The sequence below is a fragment of the Eublepharis macularius genome, chromosome 2 (assembly GCF_028583425.1).
Source record: "Eublepharis macularius isolate TG4126 chromosome 2, MPM_Emac_v1.0, whole genome shotgun sequence".
In the NCBI taxonomy this organism is placed as follows: domain Eukaryota; kingdom Metazoa; phylum Chordata; class Lepidosauria; order Squamata; family Eublepharidae; genus Eublepharis; species Eublepharis macularius.
Window position 1 is genome coordinate 213441349 of NC_072791.1, and position 14904 is coordinate 213456252.

Consider the following 14904-nt stretch of genomic DNA (forward strand, 5'->3'; position numbering starts at 1 on the left):
TCCTTCTGTTAGTCCAGGATATGCTGGGCCTGTATAGAATTCCCTGCTTTCCATAGCTTAGGTGCAGTGTCATATAAAGTGCATAATATGTAGCGGAGAAAATATTATTCTGTTTTTCTTTTTATTCAGTAGGGAAAGCTAGGATTCTTACTTTACGTTATAGGAGTCTGTGATTAAGCAGAGAAAAACTAAAATGTGCATATAGCCACATTTTTAAGGCAATGGAACCATAGAGGACTGGTTCACACACATGTATTTATCACATAATGACCGCTACAAGCCTGAGCTGTGTGTCAGGTGCTGCAGACAGAACTTTTGTACAGTGCTTTTTCATGGAGGTGGTTGATAAATTCAGCTACAAATCACCAAGTACAGAGTGATTCTGCTTTTTTAAAAAAGCACATGATCCATACAAGCATTTGAATTGGCCCTGTACAGAGAGATGCAAGGGTGGAATTTAGGATAGAATTCCCTATGTATTTTAAATGATAACCCCACTCTACCTATTATTTTCTTGGGGGTCTCATTCAGCCTTTTACTTCTATTGTTGTCATTATTTATCCATCTACCTGCGCCAGCTGCACTGGTTGCTGGTGGAGTACCGAATCAGGTTCAAGGTTTTGGTACTAACCTATAAAGCCCTATGTGGACTGGGACCGGCGTATCTGCGGGACTGCTGGTCCCCATATGAACCCCAGAGGACTCTTCGCGCGAGCGATAAACATCTATTAAAGATCCCGGGCCCTAGGGAGGCCCGCCTGGAATCAACCAGGGCCAGGGCTTTTTCAGTCCTGGCCCCAGCCTGGTGGAATGCTCTGTCCAATGAGACCAGGGCCCAGTGAGATTTATTAGCTTTTCACCGGTCCTGTAAGACGGAGCTGTTCCGCCAGGCATATGGTTGATGCGAGGCAGTGCCCCCTAGCCGGGGGAGTATAGCATATGCCCTCCCAGTGACACCTTCCATCACTCACATATTTCCCTGCCAAAATGCTCTGGAGAGGGCTAAAAAGGTGTCCATCCAGATTATGTGCTTCTGTGTCTACATTTATATATATATATATATATATGAGTATGTGTGTGTGTGTGTGTGTGTGTGTGTATTTTAATCTATGTTATTTAAGATGTTTTTTGTTTTTAAATGGTATAAATTGTGAAATGTGATTTTAAACTTTGTTGTAATCCGCCCTGAGCCTGCTGATGTGGGGAGGGCGGAACATAAATTGAATACAAACAAACAAACAAACAAATACTTGTGTTAGAGTAACAACCCCCCCCCCCAGAAATCTTTACAAAATGAAATTTCAGAGTTTTTGTTTAATAAAAATACCTCCTCCCCCTCAAATTATGGGGACCTACTACCTTCTTGAGTTAGAATTCTATCTCAGGAAAGATTCTCCTCCTAATAATAGACAAAAATATGGCTCTGAATGAGTAAATTTTGTAAAACTGTTACAATGTTAGCGTAGCATTTTGGGGTACTTGCAGATTTTTAACATGCCTCATTTTAAAATGATTTTATTTCGGAAGCCATATGAACGACCACCAAATATTGATTATGGTTCCCAAACGGTTGCTTTTTCAGAACGCAGCGAGCTCAGCCATCCCTGTGTGATGCTGTTCCATCCCCAAAACAGCACATGGCCAGAAGATGGCAGTATTGCTTATGTAATGCAGTTCTGGTCTCAAAATGGCCGTAACCTTCCCATGGGTTCATTGTGTCTCTCCTAATCTCACTAAATTTTCTCTGGAGCTCTGTGAAAGAAAACACTTCACTGAAACCTTGTCTTTAGGCTGTCAGCCACTGGAAAATTGCTACATGCACTGGACTGGATGTCAGTCACACAGCCGTCTCCTTTGTGCTTCTGCAAACAGAAAAATGCATGGAATGTGACAGAAAAATCTACCTAGATAAATGGCCTCATGCAGGTCTACCATTGAGCTAATCACCTAATAGCAGAACTGTTTGGCACGTGCTGGTCGTAGCGAGTCAACAGTAACCTTTTAATAGACAGAATTTCAAGGTAATCAAGCCATCACCCTGGAACACCTGCAGCTTGGGAACAAGCTCCCATCAAATCAGAGATCAAGAAATAATTTTATTTCGCCAACATTGAAATTCAAGCAGGCTGTGGAAAGGGTTTTTAAAAGGAGAGGGTAAATGTTCTTCACGTTTCCTTGTCAGTTGTGATTACATGTTACCACTTCCCTTGGTGCTGAGAAAGAAAAGGTCGTTTTAAGAAATGGAAGACTAAGCATATCTGAGCCTGGATTGCCTGAAATGGTGCAAAAGCAGTATTGTGGATCACATTCATGCAATAGGGGAAAGCATTTCTACATAGACACACAACATATGTATATAGACTGCTATGTTGGTGGCAGTTGCCTATAGTTTTCTACAAATGCACACAGAGGGTAACAGTGGTCAAGCATGGCTTCACAGCGCATGGATATGGTTTGAGCTTCTTTAATAAAGTACTAACTTCCCTAGTTCTTAAAAGAAAGAATAAATTAAAGCTGGTATCCTGACTGCAGAATCTTCTGGAATAAAGGACAAACCGGACAGTACCGAATCAGATTCAAGGTTCTGATATTGACCTATAAGGACGAAAAAAGGGGGATGGGGGGGAATCCCCACAAACTCAACCCAAACAAGCAGGGGAACAAAATCGAGGGGTTAAGTAACAACCTAAAAAAAATGTATATAAAAGTATTTATTATAGATGTGCACCAATATAGATTAAAAACAAGTTTAAAACACAAGGCCTGAATGGTAGGCTACACATATATACTAAAACTTGCTAAAAATCTCAAAATACAGATGATGGTACAGTGCAATGACCAACACTATTTGGTACAGTACTATTAAGGTACAGTAAAAACCGACCAGACACATTTCGGCCCTAAGGCCTTTCTCAGTGGTCAATTGTAAACAATTTATGATCAAACACACCCACACATATAGAAACGAATCATGCAATGCTCCTGGTGTTTTACCTAGAGCTGTAACAAAAGAAGAAGGGGGGAGGGAAATTTTTTAATATAATATAGTCCATTATTCAGTGCTAGAATTATTCTAGGTAAAATACTGGATCAGAATTTACCTCTAGTATTGTGTGATAAACTACAAATATTGCAGTAGATCCAGGACTGCATTCACACACTGCTCTTCGTTTATTGTTGCACTCTAAAGAAAAAATGTACCAAATTAGAAAATTGTACCCTAACATGCTCTTAATTGACCCCCCCCCAGGTTCTCCAAACCCAATCACAAACCAACAATCAACAATCAACATCAATCTGCAGTAAAGATAAAATGGCACTTTAACCTAAGAAAGTTCAGCTATATGAAAAGGTAGAAGGGTGATGCAACGTCTCCCGTGTGATAAGAAGATGTGCTCTCAAAGGAGGTGGAAAGGAGTGGGGGGGAAGGGAGAGAGAGAAGGAAGGGAACACTGGAATGGCAAAGACACAGCACCTATTCAGTTGGGGCAATAGTCTGAATCAAATCAAATCCATCTCAGACACAGCACTTCTTCATTAAGCCCCCAAGGCATCAACGTCTGGAGGTGGTGAATCCAAAACACTTCTCTTTTCTTTGTGAGAGCCTGAAGATGTGTTCTGTATAACTTCAACAACCCAAATGGCTCCCCAGAATGCATTGTGCAGGAGGGGACGCAATTCATGAGCTGACCATGACTACCCTTGTCAAAGAGCAGGCCAAACCAAAGGGCCCCTGGGGTGCTGGCAGAGCAGCTGCTGCTTGACCATGCAGGGGCCCTCTAGGACAGCAGCCTGCTGGGAAATGTCACTGTCCGTTAAATGGCCACCAGACTCCGATCACTCAATGGGGATTTAGTTAGTGAGACAAGTAACACCAGCCACTATCTCAGCATAATAGTAAAGAGTCCAGTAGCACCTTTAAGACTAACCAACTTTATTGTAGCATAAGCTTTCGAGAGCCACAGCTCTCTTCGTTAGAGGCAACCAACAGATGCAACAGAGAGCTGTGGTGCTCAAAAGCTTATGCTACAATAAAGTGGCCTCTGACGAAGAGAGCTGTGGCTCTCGAAAGCTTGTGCTACAATAAAGTGGCATCTGACAAAGAGAGCTGTGGCTCTCGAAAGCTTATGCTACAATAAAGTTGCATCTGATGAAGAGAGCTGTGGCTCTCAAAAGCTTACGCTACAATAAAGTTGGTTAGTTTTAAAGGTGCTACTGGACTCTTTACTATTTTGCTACTACAGACTAACACGGCTAACTCCTCTGCATCTCAACATACAGAAGGAATGCTGATTGTGTTGAGGGCTGCTTGTTAAGGGGGAAGGTCATCTTCAGCCGCATGGGTCATCTCTTCTGATCTTCCTCTTTCCTTAAAGTGACAGATTGAGAGTGGAGGCCAGCAATCAATAGTCGGGAGGGCAGAGTAGATCTGTATTACATGGTTTAGCAAAACTGTGGCTTCAAGAATAGTCATTGACCTCTAAGCTGGCTGGGAGTGTATTTTATGACCCATGAGATCATTGATCTAGAAGGGGTGGAGGAAGAGAATGCAATGTAGCATGAAGAAGCTCTTGGAACTTCGGAATGAAGATGTTGTGTCCTGTCTGCTAGCCTCCTTGACAGACTCGAGCAGCTCTCCTTAGAATCGAAAACCAATACGCAGAGCGGAGCAGAAGAGCTTGCAGATGATTTTTTTTTTGAGCTGACAAGCAATATATAGATACATTGTGCTGAAAGGGATTGTATGGGCAGGTCAACGTTGAGTTAAAATTCGTGGGGCTCAGAAATGTTAACAAAGGGTTTAAAATCACACAACAGCAATCACGCAGTTTCTAAGTAATAATTATGTCTGACATGTTTCTTCTTGTGGGTGGAATCTTCGAGCAAGAGCATCTTTCTTACCCTTCTACCGAGTTGTATTTTTCAACGTGATGCTTTGCTCATATTTTGCATTGTGGTCTTTTTGTCGATTATGAGTGAACGTTTATTTTATTTCTTTTCTTGATTTTATAGCCCACCTTTGTCTCTGAAATCGAAAAGAGTCCAGTAGCACCTTTAAGACTAACCAACTTTATTGTAGCGTAAGCTTTCGAGAATCACAGTTCTCTTCGTCAGATGCATCTGATGAAGAGAACTGTGATTCTCGAAAGCTTATGTTACAATAAAGTTGGTTAGTCTTAAAGGTGCTACTGGACTCTTTTTGATTTTGCTACTACAGACTAACATGGCTAACTCGTCTGCATCTTTCTCACTGAGACTCATTAAGCCCACTAAGACACGGGCAACTCAGTGCTGAGGCCTGCTGTGCTGCGGGGGGGGGGGCATGTGTCCTCGTACCTGTGGTGCCACTCCTCTGCTCTCTAAGGACTTTTGCAGGAGAGCGACGCCTGTGGCTGAGCCCAGCAAGGCCGCAGAAGCAGGCGCACACCCCACCATTTCCCTGACAACTCCACCAGCATCCTCCAAGGGCCGCGCTGCCCCCATGACAGGCCCACAAGTGGCAAGCAATGGTGCAGCCAATGCGCAGGCTGCAATCCCCGCTGTCTGTCGACACCTCCAATCCCCCTCCAGAAAGCAGACAGCTGAGGACCACATGTCCTCACAGTCACGACATCCACATTGAGGCACCCGGTCGAGGGAAGCCATTCGGGGAGACCCCCCCAGTGCTGTGAGGGCAGCATCCAACACTGATTGGGCAGGTCACGTTGCCCGCTACCCCCCAGGCACTGCCGAGGGTGCTCACTGCACTGGAAAGGGTCCTCTGGAGATGGTGGGCAAGGAGACCAGGAGTGGGAGGCTCGTCCAGCTCGGGCAGCCCTCAGGCTACCTGGGCTGATCCAATTGGGACTGTTAACTCGGTGAGTGCTGCAAGAGAGCTGGCACATGCTCACACCACTACATGTCTGTTCTGATCTCTCTAGACCGGTATTTGATATGGAAGCACCAATCTAGGGGAGGCCACCGCCCCCCCCCCCATTGCTGCTTCTTTTTCTTCGGTTATCTCTGGGTTAACAGTCCCAGTCGGAATAGGGGAATGGCAAGCAGCCACCTATCCAGACCCTCACTTTCACTGGTGAAGAGAAGAACCCTGTGGTGGCCACATCCTTCCAAGTGTCTTCTGGGGATAGGGGTTTCCCCCTCTGTGCCCGTGTGCATGCAGTATGGGGACCAGAACCCCCCAGATCCTCCTTGCCCCTCGGACACAATGGCCAACTGCTTGGCGTCTCAGGCCCCAGCGGTGCAGAATGGGGTTGACAGGCCTCCCCCTACACACAGGCTAGACCCCACATCCCACCCAATTTGCCACACTGCCATATGAGGGGGTGGGTGGAATAGAGACCCCCACTCTGTTCACGGGCAGAACCACCCAATGGGGCAGAGGCACCTGGTGAATTCTTGGGGCTGCCATTTCTCTGGCAGCCCAGGGCTGGGGACCATCCCTGAGGATGTGCTATGGGGCTGCCCAAGGGGGGAGTGGGGGGTAGGGGGGAGATACTGTCAGCCATGGGAAAGTAGGAGGCAGGGAGAGAGTACTTGTTCAACCCAGACTTTATCAAACTGTCAAAAGTGAAGAGGATGTCTAGCCATGTGTTGCCAACTTTTCTCACCTGGAACGGGAGCTGTGCCTGTTTGAACAGCAGTGGGAGCCATGAGATGGGCTGGGCTTGGACGGCAGTCAAGAAGGATCACCTAGGCTGGAACAGCCATGCTCCTTGGTCTCCCTAATGGGCCGCGACTTGTCTGAAAGGGAAACGGACACATGTGTGGTGAAGGGCTGGGCCTTGTGCAAGCCATGGCAAGGTCTGCTGCATCCTGGGAGGTTGTCTATGGCTAGGGGCAGCAGTGGCACCTCCATCATCACAAGTGCTGCTGGCAACTGGACAATGGATGCCCCTCCAGCAGGAAAATGCTCCTCTTCTGCACTGGCTGTTCTGCTCCCATGGCTGATTGGAGCTCTGATCCCATGAGGGAAACAGTCATGGTGTCATGAGCTTGCCACTGTGGGGGAGTTGCCACAGCGAGTACCCAGTCACCTCGGACCACAGCTGTACTGTCTCCTCTGCCGGTGAGGGCTCATCTTGTTTGGTGTAGTGGTTATGAGCGCGGGACTCTAATCTGGAGAGCCGGGTTTGATTCCCTACTCCTCCACTTGAAGCCAGCTGGGTGACCTGGGGTCAGTCAATTAAGAGCAGCAGGACTCTAATCTGGAGAGCCAGGTTTGATTCCCCACTCCTCCACTTGAAGCCAGCTGGGTGACCTGGGGTCAGTCAATTAAAAGCAGCAGGACTCTAATCTGGAAAGCCAGGTTTGATTCCCCACTCCTCCACTTGAAGCCAGCTGGGTGGCCTTGGGTCAGTCAATTAAGAGCAGCAGGACTCTAATCTGGAGGGCCAGGTTTGATTCCCCACTCCTCCACTTGAAGCCAACTGGGTGACCTGGGGTCAGTCAATTAAAAGCAGCAGGACTCTAATCTGGAAAGCCAGGTTTGATTCCCTACTCCTCTACTTGAATCCAGCTGGGTGACCTGGGGTCAGTCAATTAAAAGCAGCAGGACTCTAATCTGGAGAACCGGGTTTGATTCCCCACTCCTCCACTTGAATCCAGCTGGGTGACCTGGGGTCAGTCAATTAAGAGCAGCAGGACTCTAATCTGGAGAGCCAGCTTTGATTCCCCACTCCTCCACTTGAAGCCATCTGGGTGACCTTGGGCCAGTCATGGCTCTCTGGAGCTCTCTCAGCCCCACCCACCTCACAGGGTGTTTGTTGTGGGGATAATAATGACATACTTTGTAAACCTCTCTGAGTGGGCATTAAGTTGTCCTGAAGAGTGGTACACAAATCGACTGTTCTTGTTCTTGTAGTTCTTGTTATCCAAGGGAGTCTGAACAGAGCCCTGGCATGGGCTGTCAGGCACTCTCCCCTCCGAAACAGCTGTGTCGAGCATGGTTCCATGGGAGACTGCCTCTTTGGCAGGCAAGGGCTACCCCCTGCTAGCATGTCTCAACCACAGAGGCCAGTGTTGGGGGGCACTGTTGAGTGGAGAGGGTAGGACGGTGCAAACAAGCAAGACGGGGCAGCTAGCTCTTCAGCTCCTTCTTACCTGTTCGTGCACCCTCGCCCCAAGCCAGGATTCGGGAGCAAACTTAAAGCAACTTTGGGGATGATTGTAAGTCAGACATTCCGGACTTAACTCTCTCCCCTTGTGTGAGTGCAAGGTACACCCCGTTTTTTGCAAAGTTCCCCCAGTGCACTCTTTCCCACCTAGCGCTCTAGGTCTCCACGGCAGAGGGCTCTCAGGCAGAGCCTCTGGCCTCATTCCTACTTATTTGGGTTCATGGGTGTCCCAGTCAGAGGTTATGTAGGGTGAGCAGGGGCAGATTGGTTGCCAGGGAACCAAGCAGATTGGTCATCATGGTAGTTGGCCACTTGGATGGGGCTGGTCACAGGGTGGAGGTGAGTTTCCCCTTACAATGTATGCTTATGGAGTAGTCCATAATTTTTTGTTGCATAACTCTGCCACTGCAGGGGGCATTCCTAACTCACACCCCATGCCCCGTCCTGTCCCCTGGCCCACTGGTTCAGGGATTTGCCCCTGGTTATGTCTGCACCCAGCCACAGTGGCCAGGTGCCGGTGGAGGACCTAGGCAGAGTGGTGCCAGGCTGCTGCACTATTGTAGGGAGGTTATGACAGCATAAGTCTGGGATACATCAAGGTAACTCCTAGTTGGCTTCCAGGGTGCTTTAACCCCCCACCCCCTTTCAGGATTGTGCTGCTTGCAGAGCTTTTCCTTTTTGCTCACCGTACCGGAGTGACCAAATGCAAAGTATGATCAGGGCTTCTACATGTCGCAGATGAGGGCATTTTTACCAGCACAGGTTTCTCCATCCCTGCGCGTGACAAACTTCGTCTGCCCAAATGCCTTCTTCTGCACAAATATTCAGGAGCCCAGTCATCTTTTGCAACTGGTCACCTTATTCTGTGCTAATTTCATTCCAATTCATCACAGCAGTGCCATCTTTTCCTTGAGCCTTCCACTCCCAGCTATCCACTGCAGTCAGCATGGCCAGGGAGAGAAACAGCAGCAACCAGGCTCTTTCCATCATGCCTAGATGCATCTCCAGATGACATTCCACCTTCCAGTTATTAGTATGGCCAGAGGGAAAAACAGCAGCTGCCAGATGTTTCCATCATGCCTGGTCTAGCCCCAGCTGAAATCCCCCTCGTCGCAATTACCAACAGCCACCAGCAAATCCAGAGGGAGAAGAGACAGCAGCCAGGCATGTCTCCATTATGTCTGGCTCCACCTCCAGTCGAGAGTCTCTCCTTTCTGGTTACCATTTCTAATGCTGAGGCCAGAGGATCATGCCTGGGCTGAGACCTTACTAAAAACCTCTGGTCCAAGCACATATTAAATCACATTTTCATCCCTCTTTTGCCCTGGTTTTATAAGCCATCTTGGGATCTAGGTTCTAGCTGAAGAGTGGGCAAAAAGAAAACAAATAAACCATTCTTCCCACGCTGATCTATTTTATCCTGGTGTTCTCAAAGTCTTATTGTGTATTTTTAAAAATAAGTATTCTCCTACCATGCAAAAGATAGCTTCCCATTAGATCATCTCTGCACCAGTCACTGCAATTGGAGAGACCTTATACCTTCCCTTGCTCATTCCATACAATGATAAGTTGTACGGATCAGTTAAGACCCTATATCCATGTAACACTTGAACATGGAATATTCATGTTTTAAACAAATAGACAATTATAACCACAGATATTTCCTTATAACTTTCTTTGAAACTACAGTAAACGGTGTGGTACTTCTGTAGGAAGGTGAAGATATCACTGCAATTTAAAGAATGCTTTGGCATAATTTTTATTATTTATTTGCATCGTTTATAGTCTGCCTTTCTGAGTGAGACTAGAGATGGGCATGAACAGAAAAAAATCCTCAACGTGATGTTTGTTGTTCGTTGCCATCCACGAACAAGGACTCATGAACAACCACAAACATAGCCCTGTTCACGAACATGTTCATGGTTGGCTGTTTGTAGGGGCCAGCAGGCTCTCCTCCAGCCATCATGCAAGTCAAGATCACTACTGCACCACTCCCAGAAACCTGAAAGGTACCAATAATAAATAATAGCTTGGCCCCAGAGCCTAGCAGCAGCCCTGGAACTTGAAGGGGTAGATTCCTATCCCACCAAACAAAGAAAATTCAAGCTCCAATACACTCTATCAAAATGCCAACAGCAACTGTCTCTCCACTGTCTGCAAAGTCAGAGCTGGGAGCCCCCCCCCCCTGCTATTTGCTCCCTTGTAACAAATTTGGAGCTCCACACTTGAAAGGAAGACCTGAACACAGTACTCGCCCTCCTTTCCCTCACGTCCCTTGGCCTCGATCCCCACTGTGTCGGCATCAGTAAGGATATCAGTGGGTCAGCTGCTGCTGTGGGCCAGGTATCAGTTCTGCTAGGAGCGAGGGTATATATCGTAGTAACGGAAGACCCTGTTCCCCTTTGAACGGGTCCTTGAAGTTCCAGTCTTTCCGAACCGGGGGAGGCATAGGGATCAAACAAAGGGTCCCTGTCGGGAACGTCTTCGGTATCCGGCTGCCCCAGCTTAGGCATTGGAACAGATGTGAGGGAAAGGAGGGCGAGTCTATCAAGCTAAATTAGTCTTAGATTGGGGTTTCCAGGGCAACAGCAGGAGTTCAGACAGAGTTCAGACAATCCCTGCCTAAGTTGCCAAGGGAATTGATTGCAGGTGCCAGACTGTCTGGCTTGACGAACAGCAACAAACAGCAATGAACGAGGTTTGCAATGACCACCTGTTCGTTTAGAATGGGGCCTCATGAACACTTGTTCATGAACAGCAGATTGGGATGTTTGTGGCTTTTTTTTGTTTGTATTGCTGTTCATGCCCATCTTTAAGTGAGACTCAAGGTGGATTACATAGTGCAATGGGATTCTATTCTCACTTCTGCAAAAGTACTTAGGACTGAAGATAAAGCAGAGGATCCTCTAGGGGTTGGATTGTGGATTAGTGCTCCATACATAGTCTGTCCATTCAGGACAATTGATTCCCAGATGGTTGATCTTGAATCTCACGGCAATTTCATTTTGAGTTACCTCTGACAGAACCAATTATGAGGTGAAATGCAGCACCGACATTTTGCAAAGTCTTTCAGAACGTTTTTGAAAAACGTAAGGGATTGTGTAAATCACAGATTACAAGTTCAAACTTTTCTGACTGAAACAACTCTATCCTCATTCCTCAACATAGTTCATATCAAATAATGTAACACTTGGAACGAAATAAAATGGCAACATTTCTTTGGGAAGTCATTCAATAGCAACAGGAGGAAATTGTGCTGCTGTTCTATTAAGTATGAGCTTTCTAAAAGAAGTCCGTACCTTAGGAGCTTCATTCCAAGTGATCAGCTAAGGAACAGAGGCTGGGGCTGTGCAGTATATTAGTTACACTTCCTAGAAATGTCCTGTACCTGTGGTAATTTTAAAGCCATCTTAGCAATAGCTGCTCTTACTTCAGTAGAAAAGAGAAGCATAAAAAAGCCAAGATTTCATGGAACAAACATTTAAAACATTGAAACCAATGAAATAAGCATTTGCCTCTTAAAATCTGAACGTATCGGGGAAAGGGGGAATGTAGGCAGAAAAAGTACATATTGATTAGAAAACCTACAGGGGGTGGCCAACCTTATTGAGCCTGTGGGCACCTTGGGAATTTTGAAGAGAAAGTCAAGGGCACTACCACAAAATGTCTGCCATGGAGGTGTTACCCAAATAAGTGGTCTCCTTGTGAGTTGGGGGCATTAGCATACAAGGAGAAGCAGCGACAAGGGGTGACTGAGATTTCTCCACCAGTATATGTGAGGATCGTTCTTTTAGAGAACTCTTAATAAAAATAGGCAGATGTTCAACTGGAATGGTTTTTATTAAAGGGGTAGCAAAAGCAAACACATAGGACAGCGGTGGCGAACCTATGGCATGCGTGCCACAGCTGGTACACAGAGCCCTCTCTGTGGCACGCGAGCCAAGTCGCCAGATCACTACGTCCAGGGCTCATTTGGAGGGGGAACGCTTGCAACAGCGTTCTTGTAGCTCTGAAAAGAGATCACATGGGTTTTGGCCCTGCCCACGTGATTCCTTTTCCTCAACGCTGCCTCCCTGCTGCCAGTCTCTTTAGCAGCAGGAAGTGGAGGCAGCAGCCGGGCTGCTGGGCCTGGCTTTCTAAAGGAGGGCAAGCTGCTTTGATTTAACTTGCTTTACTTCCATTTGTGACTCCTAAGTGAGAGAGAGAGAGAGAGAGAGAGTGCTTGCAAGATGCTGCTGGTGTAAAGAAAGGCAAGCTGCTTTGATTTCACTTGCTTTATTTTCGTTCGTGGCTCATGAGTAAGAGAGAGAAAGAGAGATGTTAATTAGTTCGGACAACTGTATGAGTTGTTTTTTCTAAACTAAAACCTCAGTATTCAGGTTTAATTGCAGTGTTGGCACTTTGAAATAAATAAGTTGGTTTTGTGTTGCAGTTTGGGCACTCGGGCTCAAAAACGTTCGCCATCACTGACATAGGAAATCACACACTACATATATACAGAGCTAACTAGAAAACAGGGAGGAAAATGGAGAGGAGTGCAAGGTCAGGTGATATTTACTCATATATAAGATAGTGGATGTCCGTGGGATTTCAGCTTGAGCAACCAGTGCTCTGCAGCAGGAAGAGTCTTAGACACAGATCTAAGGGTGGATGTAGGATCCAAGAACAAGCACACATGGCTCTGGCCCAGGGCAATGTAATGAAAGTGTGTAACGGATCCTGAGGCAGGACTGGGTGTCTCTTCCCCAAAACAATAGTTTAATGCTTGGTCCAGAGGTGAAAACAATATCTTGGGAGAAGTTTGATTGGGAGGAATTAAAGGTGACCCATAATGGCTGGACAGGAGGGGCTTATCAGGTCCCTGAATAGCCAAGACTGGGAGAGTGGATAAGGGAAGATCGGCACGGTGTGGGTGTGATTAATTCAGGAACTCTTAGAAAGCCTTTTTGTCTTTACATCTATGCACATCTTTGGGGTGTGGAGCTGATAGTCAGTCTTACCCAGGACTCACATGCCAGTAATTTTCCAACTCTTGCTTGGGGGTTGGCAGCCATTTCCTGCCTTTCCAGGCAGTGTTTCTGTGATTAAAACACACGTGGAGAGGGCCTTATAATATAGCCATATTCATAAGCTTCCCTATTAGCATGAGGGTCAGGGTCGACTGCTAACAGAGGGGCACAAAATGGCTGCCATGGTGGCTGGGGACGGTCACAAAATGTTTGAAGGTCTCAGCCAAACAGCTTGTGAGCAGAAAGTGATCATACATCACTGAACCTAATGTGTCAGGATTGTTTCTGTGGATTAGAATTGTGGTACCTTTCATCGAAAAGTGGAAATGGAAATTTAGGAGCATAGCATAGTGCAGCTTATAGAATGGGAGGGACCTCAGGGGGGAATAATGTCATGCAGTCCACACTCCAAAGCAACCATTTTCTCCGCCGAAACTGGAGAAATTTGCAGGAAGCATTGACTACTTTAAATTCCCACACATTTGACTAATGGTAAAGGGGGTAGATGAAGAATGAGTCACAAGCTGTTCTGCAGACAGATGACAAGATTTCAGTAATATTTTCTTGCCCACATGGGCAGTTCAGGTCTTTCTTTGGCATGGATGGATTTATATGATCAACATAATGTGTGATGGCCCAAAACACATTGCTATTTGCCTGGGAGTGCGAATAATCACAGATGTTTATGAAAGAACAGCAAGAAATACGCATGATTATCCTAGACTCAAGCTCATACCATGTAGCAAATGTTGTGACCAAGTTGTGTGTAAGAGAAATGACAAATGAAAGAAGCACTGAAAATGAACTTGCCACACTAACATCCATTAAAGGGGGGGTGGGGGGTCCTCCCTTTAAATTCCTAGTTCTACTTGCACGAGAGTAAACAATCCACCTGAGCCCATGCAGCACTTAACAGCCTTTATTTGTTATTTATGTGGAATATTTTTATCTTGCCACTCCAAAATCTTGCTCAAGGCAGCTAACAAAAGATTAAAGAAGTGGTAAATACAAATTTAGTAATATGTCAACAGTCAAAATGACTGAGAATGATCAAAAGTAAAATTCTCAGCAATAATGTCAGTGCACTGATTAAGCATGAATCAATAATCAGCAACATAAAACAATTCACAACAAAGACAGGCCATAAAACACCAGAATGAGTAAGTCGTTAAAATACCAAGGAAAATCTATACAGATAAATGCCTGGGAGAAAAGAAATGTTTTAATACGGTACCTAAAACCCTGTAAAGTAAGTACCAGGCATGCCTAAGTGGGAAGTGCATCCCACAGGCAGGGAGCCACCACTGAGAAAGCCCTGTTCAACATGGGCAAGGAAGCAGAGAGAAGAGCTTAGGATGGTAACCTCAGATGGCAGGTAGGGATAGTACAGTATGGGAGAAGGTGGTTCTTCAGGCACCCTGATCCCAAGGCATTTAGGACTTCAAAGGTAGGCACCAGCATTCTGAATGTTGTCCAATTACATTTATTTATGTATTGTCGAAGGCTTTCACGGCCGGAGAACGATGGTTGTTGTGGGTTTTCTGGGCTGTATTGCCGTGGTCTTGGCATTGTAGTTCCTGACGTTTCGCCAGCAGCTGTGGCTCTGAAGATGCCAGCCACAGCTGCTGGCGAAACGTCAGGAACTACAATGCCAAGACCACGGCAATACAGCCCGGAAAACCCACAACAACCATACATTTATTTACTTTATCAAATTTATACCCTGCCCTCCCCGCAAATGAGCTCATGGTGGCTAACAACATATATTATACAATTAAAAC